Raw genomic sequence first — 20,558 nt, 5'->3', positions numbered from 1 at the left:
GGTATTTCAACTAAATTTATTAATAAAAAATACACATTATTAACAAGTTAATAGATTTTTTTTTGGAAACACAAATTTCTTCGTTCTCTGAGGGGTTTGAACCCAAAATCTTTAGGTATTTAAGAGACTTTGTTTCTGGCACTGGCCACCAAACCGTAGAACTAAATGAGTAAATGAGTTAACAGATACCTATAATAACTACATTTTTTTTTATATTTAGAGCAGTAGTCTGATTTCATAACTCATATCATAAGTAAGGCATGTGATATTTGTTCACAAATCAACAACTTATGTGTTTGGGCCTTGTCTTTTGGGCTTCTGAAAGTAAGTATAATCATGAGCCCAAAGCCCATATGGTTTTCAGAAATAACCCGTTTTGGCAATAGTTTGTTACTCGGCTAAAAGTCTTGCTAATTATAACTAGGGATGAGGAAACGGGCACGGGTACCGATTCATTACTTATACCGATATCTAGTTTTGAGTTTTTGCCTTTTTGGTACCGATATCAGTACGGTAACGGTATTTTCCGAATTTTGTCTTCAATACCGGTATTGTATTGGTGTCAAAAATTTGAAAAAAAATCGGTATCGATCGGTATTCGCTCATCTCTAATTATAACATCATTATATCTGTTAAGATTTGATATAGGCATTCTCATATGCGTGGGAGGTATGTGCTAAAAAACATTTGATAAATTATACAAAAAGAAAAATAAAAAATATATATAAAACCACTTCTATTCACTTACCACTAGGGTTGTTAAAAGAAATCCATATTCAAAACATTCGAATCTAAATTATTCAAAAATTTATATATCAAATATTGGATATCTGAATTTTGGGATGGATACTGATTTTGAAAATTTTTGGATAATTCAGATATCCGAACTTCCCACCAAACGAACTGGTGAGTTAACATGCAAATGATACCTTTGACTTCCAAGTTCAAATAGTGAGTTTGAGGAAAGACGTAATCATAAATTACTTCCCAAGACTAGACGATAGATCCTTCTCGCCGGTAGAGTGGGAAGGTGAGTCCACGTCGAGTAGCAAAGCGGGAAGCATTCCCCGTTTAGAAGAAGAAAACATTGTAAAGAGGTTATAAATTGCTTTGCCAGTAAAACGATGCTCTAAACAAAATGACTAAAAGAATCATTTAGCCAAATGGCTTTTTTAACAACCATAGCTAAGATTAGCCAATAAAAGTCTGGTAGTCTAGCAGCATCAAGTTTAAGGAGTATAGCAAATGTGGATAGATCATAGCAAAGTGATGTACCCCTAATCTCAGTTGATGGTTGAGTTGCCTTTTAATAACCTATAAAACTAAATTTGTTTGATGATTGTCAAACAACTCCTTCAATAAGCGTTGCACAAACAAAAAGAAAACAAAGTCACACCAACACGTTCACAACCACCACCTATGATCGCCACCACCATATTTGTATTCAATTCACTCACATTTTTTTCTTGATAACAAACATCACAGAATAATGATTCATTTCGTTCCACTGTCCATTAAACAGTGCGTTATGGAGCGCTATACTCACCCAAAAAGCCCTCATAGTGTCGGGAACACAGCCCCCGGAGCGCTATGGGTATTTTTTTGGGGGGGGGGGGGGGGGCGGCTTCACACAAAGTGCTGGATAGGAGGATGAAAGTGATTATTGATTGGTGGGTTGGTTTAGTTGTATTATGTTTAATAAAAACTACCACCACCACCACCACCACCACCACCAATAATAATAATAACAATAATAATAATAATGAAATGTTCTTACAATTTTCCTTTTAAAAATATTAGAGTACATGAGTTGCTGGGTCAAATCGGTGTTGATGTGTTAAATATACTTAATGGCCTATAACTAGTCACATAGAAAGAGTTAAAAACACTATTAAGTATTAGAATGTGCGTTTTGGTAGCTTCACCGACGCCGCAAGTGGCCGGCGCTAGCCATGTCAGTGACGAACACCACAACAGGCCGGCGCGACGGGGCTTTTGTCACACCTCAACCTAAGGCGGAAATGTCGGGGTGTGATCCGATTGCTCACAGCTTGAAGATACTATCATAATATAAATGTGACAATATCTAATTAATTATTTTACTTCAATTATATACACAGTATCCAAACACAATAAACAATTTAAATATACAAATATAAACTCAAATAAAGGTTAACTTGATTATATCCTAAAGTCTCGTCTACGTGTCCAAACTTCAATCTTCAATACAAGCAACCTGCATATGCGTATAAAATGGAGTTTTGTCAACATAAAGTTGAGACCAGTTTTGACATAACATTATAAATAAGCATGACGTGATAAGTGCGGTAAATAAAATCAAGCCATAAACAAGTATGTAGACCGTTGCCAAGCGAATCGGGCATTGGTCATCAGCAGGAACACCCCCTATGCGATTGATTGAATAGTAATTCCAATATGCGATTGATTGAATGGTAACACAAGTAAGCAAGTAGCACGTATGTTTGATTAAATCTCTCACAACAACACGTATGCATTTGTTTGGATATATATATATATATATATAGTATGAAATACGGATACGTATGCATATGTCCCCAAAACGTTTAGAAAAGTTGTAAAATAGGGGAATGATAAACTCACCTTAGATTAACGTCAAACGAATATAAACACAAATAAGCGAGCTAACGAATAAGCGAGTCATCCACTACACGTCAAACGATATAAGAAATTCAGAATCTAGAATTTTGAGTATTGATAATATAAGTAAAAACGAACTTGTTGCCGCTGGAATCAATCCAAACGGAAGTTTAGAATTCAAGTTATGTTTGTTTTAAGATTTAAGCGAGCTGGTACTGACCAGAATCCGAACATCGAGTCGGAAGTCGGGTTTTGGTCAGGAGCCTTAAAAATTTCGTTACGAGAATAAAAGTCTTCTGGACGGAACGTTGAATCCGACAAGAAGTATGAGAAAACGTTAAGTCAAACTAGTTGACTATTTTGCCCTTTAATGAGTTTTAAACGAATTGACCAACCAACACCCTTCAACCACTGAAATTGATTGAAGGTTATTGACTAGGGAATGCATATGAATGATTCCTATGTTTACAACTTACCCGGAAAATGAAAGGATAAAGAAACGATGAGTCAAAGGTCGGTGCATAAGCAAAGTCAACCAAGTAAGCGTGTATCTTCAACAATAATGCAAAAACCAAAGCGTATTAAGAGAGACAGAAGGTAGGATGGCTACAGGAGCTTCTATAGGGTTCATGTAAAGTTTTGTGGTAGGAAGTTATGATGTGTTTATATAGAGATTACAAAAACGAACTATATTTGGAAGATTTACTCGTTTAAGTAACAAAATACGATTTTAATGAGAATATCGATGTAATATATCAAAGATTTCGTGATTTATCAGTAATTTAAGAATATGGACTTGTATTTTAGTTATAATCCTTTTCTTGGACCTTAATTTACTCGATTTTTAGCCGTTTTAAACGATTTTAAAGGTTTTTAAAGGCTATTTGGCATAATTGAAAGTTATGAAATTATAAAATAAGTTAAATACCAATAAATACAAGATTTAAATAGTTCGAAAGATCCGAATTACGTTCCCGAATCGGTTTAAACTTATACGAAAAATCTGAGATGTTACAGCTTCCTTGAGCAGGGTCAACCCTAGTCGCGACTGGTGAAGGGATGTTGTTTTTTTTTCAATTGGTGAAGATGAAGAAAGAACATGGTGACTTGTTTGTTGGAAGAAACATGATGAAGATGAAGATGAAGATGAAGGAGAAAAGTGACTAATGGAGAAGATGAGAAGATGATGAAGAAGGTGGGGGTGTTTGATAAAATTAGGGTATTTTAAAAGATGGGGGTATTTTATATTATTAAAAAACTAGTATTATATTAAGTTTTATATTAATTATACTAATATATATTAAAACTAATGTTATTATTATCTTTTTTTATTTATATAATTTTTATCTTTATTATAAATAATATCTTTTAATACATATTCTTATTTTAAATTAAAATCTTCATAAAATTTGTTGAAGTCACCGTTCGCCTGAACCACAACAAGCTCAGGCGGCTTCAGCGGTGGCTTTAGCGAGTGTCCAGTCAGCATCCAGTTAGTACTGCATGGCACAACATTATTGGATGAATTCGGAGCCCGGCTTCAATGACAACACGTAGTCTTAAGACTACTACACGGATGCTTGGACTTCTTTATATGGGTTCTTGTTGTTGGACCTTTTTGAACGAGCATTTTACACTAGCAAGCCCGTAACCGAGCTCATATTGGCTCAATAAATAGAAAGAGCAAATGCAAGTTGGCTCAAACTGATTTTACTTAGAAGAGATTTTTTTGTACAAGTTATAGGTGGAGGTGCAAAAAGAACCCAAATCCTGAACCGAGCCCTAAAAAAAAGCCCAATACCGGGTTTTTGAATACACAAGTTTTAACTACCTGAACCTGTACCCGACCATACCCGTACGGTATGGATAGGGTATGCATTTCAGTACCAAAACTCGTACTCGTAACCGGACCCGATTTGTACTCGTTAATACCCGAAAACTGGAACCGGTTTTTCCAATACTCGAAACTAGGTTTTTCAAATACCCAAAAATACCCCCAAAAAGTGCAGTGCCTTAAAAACCCAATCTATACCTGAAAAATCAAAAAAAAAAAATAAAATAATACCCATAACTAAGGTATTCAAATACCATGTTTTAGAATACTCGGTTATATACTAGACGCGAATCTGATGCATAGGGTATGACTTTTAAAGACTAACCTGACCTGAACCCGATTCCATACCTAGAACTAGGTATTAGAAAAATATGATTTGTACATCTCTGGTTACAAGTCACAACTTAATTAAACATCTTAGATTAGTGAGCATGACCCGGATTAATCGGAATTAATCAGAATTAAACGGGTTTAACTAGGAGTAATCTGTGCATATTTGGAATGTTTGCAACCATAATTACAAGTGTTTCGCATAAACTCTTTACTTGCATAATTTACATGTATTACTATAAAATCATAAGATCCTAAATTCCTAATGCAATTAATACTTCATCATTAAATAGTAACCTTAAAAGTTGAATGTTACAAATTTTAATTAAATAAACTAAAAATAAACCATTCGGCCCTCTTATATTAGAGAGGAAGGAGCACTCATGGGTACTACTCATGCACCGCCCAATCATACATTGTTATTTCATTACTACCCTTAAGTACCCACAAATCAAAAAATAGAAGGAAACACCTACTCATAACTACCCTAAAAAAATTTTTTTTAGAATTTAAAAATAAATAAAACAATGAAATGTAATCGATGCTACAATCAAGAGATGTACAATCGTTGCTACCTAACATCCCAGGAATGTGATGTCTTTCTTCATGTTGTTGGTACAAGTTCGCTACACCGTGGCTTGTCGGCCTATGCAAGAACTCATCGTCGTACATTTTAGTCACGGCGTTGCAGAAAAATTGTAGGCATTCTCGCGAAGTCCTTTCGGACATACATAAATACTCGTCACCCTCATCAGGAGTATTACCTGTCGGAAGTTGTTTCACAGCAGACGTGACTTTTTGTATTGCCGTAAAACTTTTTTTCATCCTCCCGTCATATCCCACTTTAAACCATGGATATTGTGCTTCCACATCACCAACAATTTTTAAGAACAACCGTTTCGACATACGAAACCGGTAACGGAAACATCGTCATTGTATTTTGGTTCCTCCACAAAATAATCATTCATAAGAACTTCGTTACTTTTTTCACGATCATGTCAGACGATTTTTTTAGAAATGAGCGACGAAGTTGCCGTGTCTTCCTCTTCGCCTTGCTTGATGAGATCTTTGAAAAAGCGTATGCTACTATCATTTGAAAAAATATCGTTATCAGAATCGTTCGACGGTATGAATATCCCGAGATCATCGTTTGAGAAATTTTCCATTGAGGGTTTGAGTGAATAGAAATGGTGAAGGTTGAGTGAATAAAAATGATGAAATGTTTGAGTGAATAAAAATGATGAATAGTTGGTGATATTTGTATGTAATAAATTGATTATTAATGGGTTTAATTTCTTCAAAAATCTTCCAACGGTCATATAAATATATGGCAAACATTTACCACAATTTGTAATTTGGTAAACTACCCACATAGTTAGGCATGGGTTTACCATGTGATAAACAACCCATGAACCTTACCGATACTAGTGCCCCTTCCCCTCTTATGAAATATATTAATTCCAATCAAAAGATTAAAACTACAAAATCAAGTTTCAAATTTTAAATCAAGAATGCAAACAAATATTTGAAAATATGCAAGTATATATTTGGAAACTAATTAAAATCTCATTTGGTTTAGATTTTATTATTGTTATGGAACTCGGATCGAAACATATAGCTATGTGTTTAATGGGTTAGGTTCAAATAAGAAGTTTGATTTTCCTAAAAATGCTAGGAAGGAGGGTATTTTTGTCTTAACACTTTTATATCAAAACCCACTTACTTTAATCTCAAAACCCACTTACATTAATTTCAAAAACCCACTTACATCTTCACTCATCTCCTACATCCACCACCACTTCACCGCCCACCGCCACCACACCCGTCACCCACCGCCACCTCCTCACCGGAAAAGTCCGAAAAAACACAATGGAAAATACTATGAAAAACACAATGGCCAAGATTACTTCTTATCCTTCCTACAAAAACTATAATTCGTATTATAACCCAACCCTGTGTTTAATTACTCATACATATATACATTCATTTTGTTATATTAAAATTGAAATATATTAGTTATAATTATTAGAAATATTTATGTGGCTTTTGACCATTTGACATTTATATGGACTAAATGTGTGTAGCCCCATAATAAAGGTATCTAATTTGATGGGAGTTAATACTTTAAGGGGTTAATATGTAAATATGGTGGTTAAAAGGATTGTTGAGTCGTTGCCCTAATTAACTGTCAGATACAACGTACCTTCATCCATTCATGCGATCTCTCTGACAAGAATTCTCTAACACCATAACTCAATCCATCTTAAGTGAAGGGCAATTAGACTCTTAATCTTGATCATCATCATGGCATCATCTTCATCAAACACTCAAAGGAATGAATCATCTCCATCAAGTAAGTATCACAACCCACTATTTGTGGTAGATTAATTTGGGACTTGTAGAATTGGTATCATATGTTGAAACTGATTCAACATGTGGCATCAGAGCCGTGTGTTAATTTTCAATTCAATTAATCAGTCACGAGAATTGTTTTCCAGAATTTAAAATTTGATTTTGGAATTATTTCATATCATCATCATCATCGTACTCAGTAGATCCCACCAATAGCAAAGCTATGGTAGGGTCTGAGGAGGGTAAGATGTAGACAGCCTTACCTCTACCCCATGGGGATAGAGAGGCTGCTTCCGGTGAGACCCCCCGGCTCGATAGTAGTTTTGCATCAAGCCTTGGACATATTACATAAGGCACATAGCACTCAATCATCGGGACGCCGGCTGATTGGTGCATGTACCCTTGTCTTTCGGCTATCAACGCCACCACATGATGCCTGATTAACCTTCCATCACTTTTAACGTTATTTTCACGAAATTAGTAAAATAACGTCAAAATTAGTGCAATTTTACTTTTGCCCACCTGAGGGTTCACAATTTATAGCCCTGCTTGCGGTGCGCACATATGATGTATATATGTGTGAACCCTCGGGTGGGCAAAAGTAAAATTGCACTAATTTTGACGTTATTTTACTAATCTCGTGAAAATAACGTTAAAAGTGACGGACGGTTAATCAGGCATCATGTAGTGGCGTTGATAGCCGAAAGACAAGGGTACATGCACCGATCAGCCGGTCCCGATGATTGAGTGCTATGTGCCTTATGTCCAAGGCTTGATGCAAAACTACTATCGAGCCGGGGGTCTCACCGGAAGCAGCCTCTCTATCCTTATGGGGTAGAGGTAAGGCTGTCTACATCTTACCCTCCTCAGACCCTACCATAGCTTTGCTATTGGTGGGATATACTGAGTACGATGATGATGATGATGATGATGATGATGATGATGAACGTTAAATAAGATTTATGTTTTCTGGAAATAAACAAATTGGTGTTTTGTTTTATCCGTAATATGAGATTCTCTGAATTTGACTATAATAAGTTAGAATTGAATTATAAAGATTAATTCTTCATGGTTATGAATGGCCCAGTTTAAAGAAAAGTCAATTTCGAGAATATAAGTTTCTGGAAACTCACAAATTATGTTCCTTTCAATTAAACTCATGGCTATTAAAATTTGTTGAATTAAAAGTGTTAATAGTTAGCCATCAATAAAATTGTTTTATTGATTGGTCATGAATAGGAAACTAAATATCATAACAAATAACTTTTCATGAAAACTGATGTAATGATGAATCAACAATTATGTGAAAATCTTCAATGAAATGTTGTCATGAATTTATTGTCATTTTTATAAATACATGTGTTGATTCCTCAAACAGAAGTTAATGAAATATCTCCTATCTTATGAGAAACAATTATGTTTACATCTTATCTATGGCTTTTGCTTTAATGGTTTAAGTAATCAAACCAACGGGAGATCAATCGAATCAATACAAGCATTAATATTAAGCACTAAATACACATTTCCCGAATTGTTATTCCATGAATCCAACGTGAATTGGTTTAACAATTTAGATAATGGAAATAAATATATTTGTTTCATCTCACCCAACGGTGTTTTGAAATAAATTTTTTTTAAGAAATTATATAATATAACATTTTAAGTTCAATTATTAACTGAACCAACGAGACGTTAATAGTTGAACACGATGTGTATTTTACCTATTATTTGGTGTTAGTAATAGGTCATTATTTTATTCTGATATGTTTATTTTGTATCTTAATTATGTTTCGTATAGTCATAACTGAGCATAATATTTATTCTTTTCATGCATCAGCATCTATTTTACGATCAGGTTCCGGTTATTTGCACGGAATAGAACCTTTGAACGGAAATAACTTTGGTACTTGGATAGAACAAGTTAAGTTGGCCTTGGGATTTATGGACCTTGATTACTCTTTAAGGCATGATGCTCCTCCTCCTCTTGCCGATAATTCGACGGCAGAACAAATGAAAATTCATGATTGGTAGGAGCGTTCTAACAGAATGTCTCTTATGGTAATAAAGAATTCAATCTCTCCTACCATTAGAGGAGCCATCCCTGATTCAGAAAATGCTAAGGAATACTTAGACTTGGTTGAGGATCAATTCAAAGGTACATCAAAAACTAATGCTGGTATCTTAATTCTTAGAATGTTAACTACCAAGTATAACGGGACTAGTGGTGTGCGTGAGCATGTCATGATGATGAATGACATGGCTAACCAATTGAAAACTCTAGACATGGAAATCAGTGAAGGTTTCTTAGTTCACTTCATTATGACATCTCTCCCTTCTTAGTTTGATCTTTTTAAGATAAACTATAATACTCAAAAGGAGAAATGGAAGATGAGCGAATTGATTGCCATGTGCGTTCAGGAAGATGAACGCTTAAAGCTAGAAAAGCATGATGTTGCTCACCTAACCACTTTTGACTCCAAGAAGAAAAAGAGCACATTCAAAGGCAAGGGTGAAATGAGAAATAAGTCAAAACCTAAAAAGTTCTCTAACCCCCTGGAGCAAGTACTAGCATAGCTAAAGGCACTCCTAAATGTCGTTTCTGTCACAAGAAAGGACATTATCAAAGGGATTGTCCAAAGTTTATGGAATGGCTAGCGAAAAAAGGTATTGCCCTAAATCTTACGATTCATGAATCATTTAATATTAATGTTCCCTGTAATACATGGTGGTTTGACTCTGGTTCCACTGTACACATTTCTAATTCTTTACAGGGATTCCGTACAATAAGGAAGCTGGGAAGAAACCAGCGGACGGTTAAAGTGGGAAATGGCTTGGTTTCTAAAGTGGAAGGCGTGAAGACTCTTTCTTTAGTTCTGGAAGGAGGCTTCATTTTAAATTTACCTGAAACTTTATATGTACCAACTATTGCTAGAAACTTATTCTGTTCCTAAACTAGATCGTGACGGATATGTATTTACATTAGGAAATGGTAAATGTATTATTAGTTTCAATTCCCGCAATGTTGGTTATGGTCTATTAGAAGATGGTGATCTCTATAAATTACGTTTAGATCATAATTTTTCGGAATCCCTATTGTCTTATAATATAGAAGAAAACTTCGTATGTAAAAAGAGGAAAAGAATTACAGAGACTTCATCTAAATTGTGACACCAAAGATTAGGCCATATTTCACGAGAAAGAATGTATCGACTCGTGAAAAATGAAGTACTACCAAAACTAGACTTTTCCGATTTTGAAGAAAAATGTGTTAAATGTATTAAAGGAAAAATGACCAAGAAAAATACGAAAGGTTCCACTAGAAGTACAGGATTACTTGCTTATATCCATACCGACATATGTGGTCCTTTTCTTATGGGTATTGGAGGGCATAAGTCGTTTATTACTTTTATTGATGACTATTCGCGTTATATGTACTTGTATTTAATCCATGAGAAATCTGAAAGTTTAGAAACTTTTAAAACCTTTAAGGCTGAAGTTGAGAATCAACTAGACCGGAAAATAAAGGTTGTAAGATCAGATAGGGGTGGGGAATACTACGGCCGACACACCGATGTTGGACAAAGCCCGGGGCCTTTTTATGAATTTTGTAAGAATCACGGTATAATAAATCACTATACCATGCCCGGGACTGCTCAACAAAATGGTGTAGCTGAAAGGCGTAATCGTACTCATATGGATATGGTACGAAACATGTTGGCTAATCATGATCTCCCCTTATTTCTTTGGACTGAAGCATTAAAAACAGCCGTCCACATACTTAATCGGGTTCCTTCTAAGTCTGTCCCCAAAACTCCATTTGAACTATGGACAGGAAGGAAACCTAATTTAATTTATTTTAAGGTGTGGGGATGCCCGGCTAAAGCTAAACTGTATAATCCTCATTCCAATAAGTTAGATATGAAAACTGTTAGCTGTTCTTTTATTGGATATCCCGAACGTTCAAAAGGATACTGATTTTATTGTCCTTCTCATTCTACCAGAATTGTTGAGACTAGACATGCTGAATTTATTGAGTTTACAAACTTGAGTGGGAGTAATGGTGGTAGGCAAATAAATCTTCAAGTAGAAACTGAAGAGGCACCATTCAATGACGTACTGGTGCCCATTAGTCAGCCACTTGAACCACCTAATGATTTGCCGGTTTCTCATAATAATAATGTTACTAACACTGAGAATCCATCTACATCAAATCCATTAACATCTCAAGAGGTAAATGAACAAGAGACTCAAGAACCGTCATTAAGAAGGTCTTCCCGGCCTAGGCGACCCATAGTTTATGATGATTTTGTGACTTACTTTCATGAGACTGACTTTGAGTTAGGTAAAATAGATGACCCAACTACTTTCAAAGAAGCCATGAATTGCGACCAATCAACTAAATGGTTGAGTGCCATGGAAGATGAGTTGAACTTAATGAAAATAAATAATGTTTGGGCACTTACTGAATTACCAAAAGGTGATAAGCCTGTAGGTTGTAAGTGGGTCTATAAAACTAAATTAGACCCTAATGGAAACATTGAACGTTATAAAGCACGTTTGGTTGCAAAAGGATATACTCAAAGAGAGGGAATTGACTATTAGGAGACTTTTTCTCCTGTGTCAAAAAAGGACTCTCTAAGAATAGTTATGGCTGGTAGCACATTTTGACTTAGAATTACATCAAATGGATGTTAAAAAAGCATTCTCAAATGGAGATTTGCATGAAGATGTGTTTAGGAAACAACCTGAAGGTTTTGAGCCTAAAGGAAAAGAACACTTGATATGCAAATTAAATAAGTCAATTTATGGGTTAAAACAAACGTCTCTACAATGGTACATCAAATTTAATGAAGTAATGAAAAGACATCATTTCATTAAAAACCAAGTAGATCAGTGTGTTTATATTAAGATGAGTGGGAGTAGATTCATCATACTTGTGTTGTATGTTGATGACATATTACTAGCAAGTAATAACTTAGACATGTTGCATGAATCCAAAAGATTATTATCTGCTAATTTTGACATGAAAGATCTCGGTGAAGCCTGTGATTGGCATAGAAATCCATCGAAATCGATGCATTGGGACATTAGGACTTTCTCAAAAGGCATACATTGAGCGGATATTTAAAAGATTTAATATGAAACATTGCACTCCCACTGTAGCGCCTGTAGTTAAGGGTGATAGTTTTGGGTCTTATCAGTGCCCTAAATCAGAGGCAGAACTCGAACAAATGAGACTCCTACCATATGCTTCTGTTGTAGGAAGCTTAATGTATGCTCAAGTATGTACTCATCCCGATATCGCATACATAACTGGCATGCTAGGCAGGTATCAAACAAATCCTGGCCTAGATCACTGGAAAGCTACTAAAAAGGTGTTGCGATATTTACAAGGGACAAAAGAGTATAAGTTAACTTATAGAAGGTCAGATGATCTTGAACTCATAGGCTATACCGACTCTGATTTTGCGAAGTGTAAGGATGACAAAAGGTCTACTTCGGGATACATTTTTATGCTATCAGGTGGGCCCATTTCATGAAAGAGTTATAAACAACAATTGATCACAACATCGACAATGATGGCAGAATATGTTGCATGTTATAATGCCACGTGCCAAGTGATGATTCTAAGAAATCTTATTAAGGGACTAAAAATTGTTACTTCCATACAGAGGCCTATAAGATGTATTGTGATAATATTGCAGCCGTGAGTTTTTCAAACAGTAATAGCTCAAGTGGTGCTGGACTATATCTCGACACAAAGTACTTGTTTGTGCGAGAGCGAGTGGAAGACCAAGAGTGTTTATTGTTGAATATATTAGCACACATGACATGTTAGCGGATCCACTTACTAAAGGTCTACCACCCAAAAATTCAATGATCATGTAATTAATATGGGCTTTAGGCAAGACCTTTTATGAATGTCATGTAAGCAATGTAAACACGTTTAGGATACTATCTTCTACTTCACTCAAATGTAAAGTTTGTCTATATCTCTTAATATATGTGCACTATAATGTTTATTTTAGACAAACGTATTCTTTACCACCTAATCTATAAATTTGAAGATGATATCATTATCATAATTAATAGGGGTCTTTGTATTAATAATAATGCAACTGACTGTATCGGTTTGTTTTGATGTTATCATAAGAAGGTTTAACGAAATTACCTAATTTTATTACTTGGCCAATTAGTATTAATTTACATGTGTATATAGTACACGCATATATAAATGTTTAGTAAAAAATGGTCCAGTAGCCAAGTGGGAGAATGTTAGAAATATTTATGTGGCTTTTGACCATTTGGACATTTATATGGACTAAATGTGTGTAGTCCCATAATAAAGGTATCTAATTTGATGGGAGTTAATACTTTAAGGGGTTAATATGTAAATATGGTGGTTAAAAGGATTGTTGAGTCGTTGCCCTAATTAACTGTCAGGATACAACGTATGTTCATCCATTCATGCGATCTCTCTTATAAGAATTCTCTAACACCATAACTCAATCCATCTTAAGTGAAGGGCAATTAGACTCTTAATCTTGATCATCATCATGTCATCATCTTTCATCAAACACTCAAAGGAATGAATCATCTCCATCAAGTAAGTATCACAACCCATTATTTGTGGTAGATTAATTTGGGACTTGTAGAATTGGTATCATATGTTGAAACTGATTCAACAATAATTAAATCATTAAAACTATAAACAGAACTTCAAAATTTAAAATTAATAAACTTTGAAATATGATAAATAAGTAAATATTTAGTTTCATTTAATAAAAAGATTTTCTTGTTATATATAAAATCTAGGTAACTTTGGCAACAAGTTCAAACTCTTATCATCCCCGAGTATATAAATAAGCACTTAGGCTACTTACTAATCATTAGTCATTGTAATCACAATTCACATATACATATTCGATCGTTAACATTCTGCAAACATGAAGTCGACAATGGAGAATCTTTCATTGTGCACCGTCGATCATACACGAGTCACAACACCGTCATCTACTTCGACAATGTTACATGAGTATCGGAACAATATGTTGTGTCTAGAAAGGTAGCATATTAATGATTTAAACCCAGTTTGTTTATAGAAGTTATAACTTATGTTTTCATATAGTATTATTAATATTAACATTGTTACTATGGTTATGAACTCAGGTTACGATTGCCTATAAAGAAACGTTGTTTTGCTACTGCTTTCGAACACAAGGAAGATTATTCTCACCAAGAAGTTAAAAGGTTTAATCAAGAAAGGTATGTGTATATATTTAATTTATATATATTAATATATTAATATTATTCCATTCCCAGTTGTTTTTAAATGCTATAACTTTAAGTTTTCATCATATAGTAACACGTTGCATGGTTACGAACTCAGGTTCTTGCCTATAAACAAACGTTGTTTTGTTACATTCAAAGATGATCAACAAGTTAAAAAGTTAACCGAAAATGCGATAATCAAGAAACCCGAAAGTGTCGTTGATGGAGAAGAAAAAGAAGAGGAAGATGCCCAAGAAGATGGTGCATGGACCGGTGTGAACAACGTTTCAACCGACCAGTTGAAGCGGTTCACCACGGGTGAGATGTTCGGTCCTCGACATGAAGTTGGTGATCCAGAAATCGTTGTACGAGAGTGACTTGAATACAACTCACAAACAGGTTAAACATGCCACTTAAGCAGCTTGTGACACGCCCACCACGATGCAGGTTATTGAGGATGGGAGTAAAGATGGTATGGAGGTTAGGGTGGTGAGGTTGAAAACTTGGCATATGAAGAATACCGACAACTATGTATTGAAGACGAACTGGAACGAGTTCGTGGCTCGTAATAAGATGGTTTTGAAGACTTATACGATGATTCAAGTTTGGTCATTTCGTAAAGATCGAGAGTTATGCTTTGCTATTGTGCCGGTGGAGAGACCCGAAGGTGCAAAAGTGATGTTTGATGGCTTAACGAGTTCATGTATTCATGTTGATGTTCTTTAGTTCTTCTCTTGGATTTCATGAATTGAATGGATGATATGTAATGTTACGCATGTCTTATTGTAAAAACATACATCAGAAAGACAAAGTAACGACACTATATTCAAGCAACATCTAAAAGAAAGCGGTTCAAATGATGTACGATGATCTTTTATGCTTACATTAAATGATTAACAATCAGTTTGCACACAATAGCATCTTAGAAGCAGCTTTAGACATCAGCATGTAAGCCCTTGTATACCAAATGTTCACCTGCTCCTGCTGATTGATGCATCCTTTTGTAAAAACATATTATTATAGTTATAAACAAGGTATTTGTAGTGGATGAATCCTAGTTAGACGTGGCAAAGTGGCATGTCGGGCAGGTTGCGTAACATGTCAAAACGGATAACGGGTCAAAACAGGTACTTTAAAGTAGAGTTCAAAACAGGTTGTGTCAGATCGAGCCGACCCACAAACACATTCCTTTTGTTTTATAAGTAAGAGCATTCCCATTCAATTCCCTACCGTATATCTATATGTATCATATAACTATACTAAAATCACTGAATTTTATCTCCCATGTTTAATTAAATAATACTTTTTATACCTTTATCGTTATCTTTTCTCTCTCCTTTACTCACAACCATTTTTAGAAAACATTAAAATATTATACAGTATGAACAGTGAAACCCCAAATTTAATTTTCCCATATAACATTTTCTCTCTTATCTACTCACCACTCATAACCATACCACATAAATAAAGGGAATAGGCACTCTAAATAATGTTTAAAATGTGATTGCAAATTCACTATATTGTTTACAAAATAATCTTTCTTTAGAAAGCCATTTTGATTTAGAAGGTTATTTTATTATACCCGTCTGATCTGTTAAGAGAAAAAAAACATAACCAATTCGACACATTTATAAATACGGAGGTGCATGGTTCAGTATGGGTTAGTTTTGGGCTCGAACCGAAGCAAAAACCAAATTACCTGTTTTTGGGTTTTGAAAACAGTTCGGTTCCGGTTTTTTTGTTTTGCGGGTTCTGTTCGATTTTGGTTTTTTCGGTTGTGCCATTTGCGCTAAACACTTTGGGTCGAAAAAAATTGGTCCAAAGTAACGAACTTGGGCCTAAATCTTTTCATTAATTAATAACTAATTGGTTATCATTCATTTGGGCTAAAATACCCGGGTTGCATTATTTATTTATAGGTTATAAATAACATACAATTCCAATATAAAAAATTGAAAGTACATAAATTCGGTTCGGTTTTTTTGGTTATAACTACATGCAAAACTGAAACCAAGCCCAAACCAAAAGTTTGATTTTATGAAAATATAAAACCAAACAGGTTGTTTTTTTTAAGTACAGTGTTTTCAGGTTCATGCACAGCACTATTTATAAGTAAACGGAGTCATGAATAACCCACCTCTAACCATAGAGACGAAGAGCTACCTTACCAAATTATCCGAGACCCCGAACGTATTGGTCAAGAGTTGTGTTGAATAACGTCGCTTCTGCAAAAGCAAACACATAACATTTAGAATAATATTGTAAATTTTGATCCGATCAATCCAACCCAAATAATCTTTGCATAACTATTCGTTCATCTACTACTGCTTGTAAAGATGCTCTGGTATACAAAAACCAGAAACTGGTACTTTTAATCTATAATCATGAAACATATGCCAAATGACTCAATTTATCAAGTTAAATTTTAAACTTACACCAAGAAGTTAAAACACGTGCTCTCTATTTTTAACTTGATCATGGTCATTATACAAGATTATGATTTTAAACGGCGTGTCGTGTAATTATATAATTTGTTTGTTAACCTGATTGGAGTTCCTGGAGTGTAGAGTGGATTCTTGACAACATACTCAACATACAAATTGTAAATGTATTTCAAAGAGTCTCTGAGATCACTAGCTTTGGGATGCGTCACAAGAATAATCTGCACAACAAATATGAAGCATGAAAGAAAGGTTTAGGTTTATTTACATACATTAGAAAGAAATCAATCAAATCAGAAAGGGTTGGTTTAGAGACCTTAATTCCAGAGGGACTTTCCATGAAAGTCAACTTGTAAGTATTAGTGCGAAAACTGTGAAAGGAGCAGCCTTGTCCGGGTAGCTGAGGGACCCCAAGATTCCCTTTCTCAGTACTGCCCAATAATAGGGTATAGATCAGATGAGGGTAATTGAATAAAGGTAAAGGTAGGTTTACCTGGATGGATCCATTTTGGCGGTGAGGGATTTGAGAGAGAAGAGGAGACCGAACATAAGCTTATGGTCCTGAGTGGAATTGAGTGTGCGGAGAGGGCGATTCCACTCCCGGTAAAGCAGGCAGACGCCGTTGCGGTTGAAGATGTACATCATATGCGCGTTGTTCCCCGATGCCCTCGGTACCCCGCCGGTGACGGACTCATCTCTGACCCTCCAAAGAACTGCATTTTCCGATCAAATCTACACACACACCCACACCCTTTTTATTTTATTTCATTTCATTTCATTTAGGGGAACCCATGAGACTGGAATTAAAGAATCTAATGTAAGCTGTAAGCACAACCTGGTTTTCAGGCCTGTCGAAAAACACAAATGCATCTTTACAAATCAACCAGTTGGTTAACAAACAGAACCGATACATATAATAATCACCAGTGATAAAAACAGCCTTCAATAAATGTTTAAATGGAACAAATTGGTAACCATTTTAATCTTTATAAAACCTATGCTACTGGTCCGATACTGGCCCGATAATCAGCAGATATCAAATAACAAGTTAGAATAAATTCAGAGATCAGTTAAAAGAATAAAATAAAACAGTTTTAACTACCAGAAATTGACTTGGGATGAGAGGATTGACTTGGGATGAGAGGATTAGGCATGATTTGATAGACCTAAACCTCTCCGAGGACATGGTTGAGGATAGGAATTCGTGGAGAAGTAGAATTAAAGTTAAGGATTTTTAGAGAGAATTGAATACCTTAGGGCTTAGACTTAACTTATTTAGGTCACATACCATAATGGTATTTCCCTTACATATTTTATTATTATTATTATTAGCTTTTATATTGCGGTTAAACTGTGACCTTATTATTAATATTATTATAATTAGTAGTAGTTTTTTATATAACTGTTAAACTTTGATTTCCTTTTTTTTGCTTCATACACATGTTCTTAGAGCCGAGGGTCTCTCTGGAAGCCACCTCTTTATTCCTTTGGATAGAGGTACGGTGTGCCTACATCCCACCCTCCCCAGACCCTACCTATAGCTCTGCTGTCGGTGGGATTTTACTGGGTATGATTGATTGATTGATTGATTGATTGATAACTACCAGAAATCAAATGACCATAAAACCCCCAATTATTATTATTATCTATACTACTATAAAATACATATAGGAAGGGACACTTTGGTAATTAACCAAAAACTCTTAAAAATAAGAGTTTTACTACTAATGATGCATAGTGTACAACTCTAAAATGCACCTCCTTCAAAAGCAGCATATCCCGCGTATGTCTCTGCAGTAAGGTGATTCAAAATTCAAATAACCAAAATATCTTAAATGACCTGAATCCAGATTCAAACCTCACGAAACTTTTCTCCCCCCCCCCTCCCTTCTCTCTCTCCTAAATCAAGACGCATGCTCGATTTGAAGATGCGTAGGTGGTTCTAAGGTGATTTAAACGTTCAAAGATTCCAAGTTTGATTTCATCTTCTTGATTTACTACACCATTTCTGAAAAGCTATTTTACAAGTACGATTTCCACCATCGTTGATTCCAGATCCACCATCAGTTTGATTTATTTTGGTTATACTAGGTTTTTTTGGGTTTTGGGTGGTTTTCCGACTAATTAGGTTTCCGGCGGCCACAAACGTTGAAGATGGTTAAAGATCGAAAATTGGAGTGATATGGATAAGGTGCTAATATTTTTTGCTGTCCACGATGGTTTTCTCTTGGGCTGCTCGCCAACTAAAACTTGTTAGTTTGCACCAATTCCTTTACTCATTTGTTTGTATTTTTATATCTGTGTTGCTTCATAAATGGATCTTTGATATTTAATTTCTTGTTTTTTGTTCCAGTCCGTACTGGGAGCTTGCTTCAAGGTGGAATTACTTCTGATTGTAAGTTTAGTTTCATATTAACTTCAACAAAATTGATTATCCTTATTTTTGTTGGGTTCGTAGGCCTTGTTGGCCCGGTTTATTATATGAAGTCAAAAGAGGAGACGGGTGTGGGGCGGTCGGGCCCAAGCCCGGCCCGGTTTAGATTTCTTGCATAATAATTTACTAACCCTAGTTCAGTTTCTATATAAACAACATTATGTACTTGTAATATTTGGTCACTCAATAAAGAAATACCTAGTTGCCACCCGTGGACGTAGGTCAGTTTAGACCGAACCACGTTAAATCCTCGTGTTCGTTTATTGCTTTCGTGTCGTGTTCAGTTTCGTGTGTGCGTTTAATCCTAACAAGTGGTATCTAGAGCTTAGGTTCGGATCACACGAAGAACACGGTGAACCAGTTCCGCGTGTCGCCGCCGCACCAGTGATCGGGGCTAGGGTTCCGCCGCGTTACCGCTAACTGCTGCTAGGGTTTCGCTGCCACCAGTTGCCACAGGTCAGATTCAGGTTGTCGATCTAGGTTTTCGGTGTTGGCAGCTAGCCGACGTATCCAGCGATCGACCGGAAGGTTGAAAAGAAAAAGACAAAAGGAAACAGTAGGTATTTTTTTTTTGGTTGCTGTGTTTCATTGTCAGGCAGAAAGTAATATATTTGATTACTTTGCTTGTGTTCACACCAATAAAAGAAGGCAGAAGTTTTGCGAGTCGAGATCCTACTTTGCAAAGTACGACTCAATAACAGCGAATCAAGATCCTATTTACGTTGAAGAACAGTTTCAAGTCAGAAGAAATTTAAAGAAACTTAGAACCAGTGCCAACCGCGTTTGTCAGGTTTATCGTTTCAGTTTAAAGTTTCGGTTTCTGATTTACAGTTCGTTATTCGCTGCGGGTTAAATAGGTTGATTGTTTAACAGAGTTCAGTAGAACAGCGTTAAGTTCAGGCTCGTGCCATTGCTGTGTCTGTCTCTGTTTTTTATCCAGTTTTTCGTTTTAGTCATTGTTATGGCAGAAGACGGAAGGTTTCGATACAGAAGTTTGACGGACAGAAGTTCGGTTGGTGGAAGATGCAGATTGAGGCACTACTTTGTCAGAAAGACTTGGATGTAGTGCTTGAGGATGAAAAACCAGAAAAGCTGTCAGAAGCAGATTGGAAGAAGTTAGACAAGAAAGCTAGGGCTTGTATTACTTTGTCGTTGTCGGAAGATGTGGCGTTTAACATCATGAAAGAAACCACAGCACGTGGTATGATGGAGGCGCTATCCAACATGTATGAGAAGCCTTCGGCAGCGAATAAAGTCTATCTTATCCGAGAGCTAC

General features: G+C 35.6%; 1 pseudogene; it reads right to left on the bottom strand.

Annotated features, from left to right (window-relative positions):
- Positions 1-16,901: 16,901 nt before the first annotated feature.
- On the bottom strand, positions 16,902-17,567 carry LOC143587806 (uncharacterized; annotated as a pseudogene).
- Positions 17,568-20,558: the final 2,991 nt, after the last annotated feature.

The sequence above is a fragment of the Bidens hawaiensis genome, unplaced genomic scaffold, assembly GCF_021521415.1.
Source record: "Bidens hawaiensis isolate Kalapana, Puna unplaced genomic scaffold, B.hawaiensis_p1.1 tig00035888_1, whole genome shotgun sequence".
Taxonomy (NCBI): domain Eukaryota; kingdom Viridiplantae; phylum Streptophyta; class Magnoliopsida; order Asterales; family Asteraceae; genus Bidens; species Bidens hawaiensis.
This window is presented reverse-complemented; position numbering and strand designations above follow the sequence as displayed.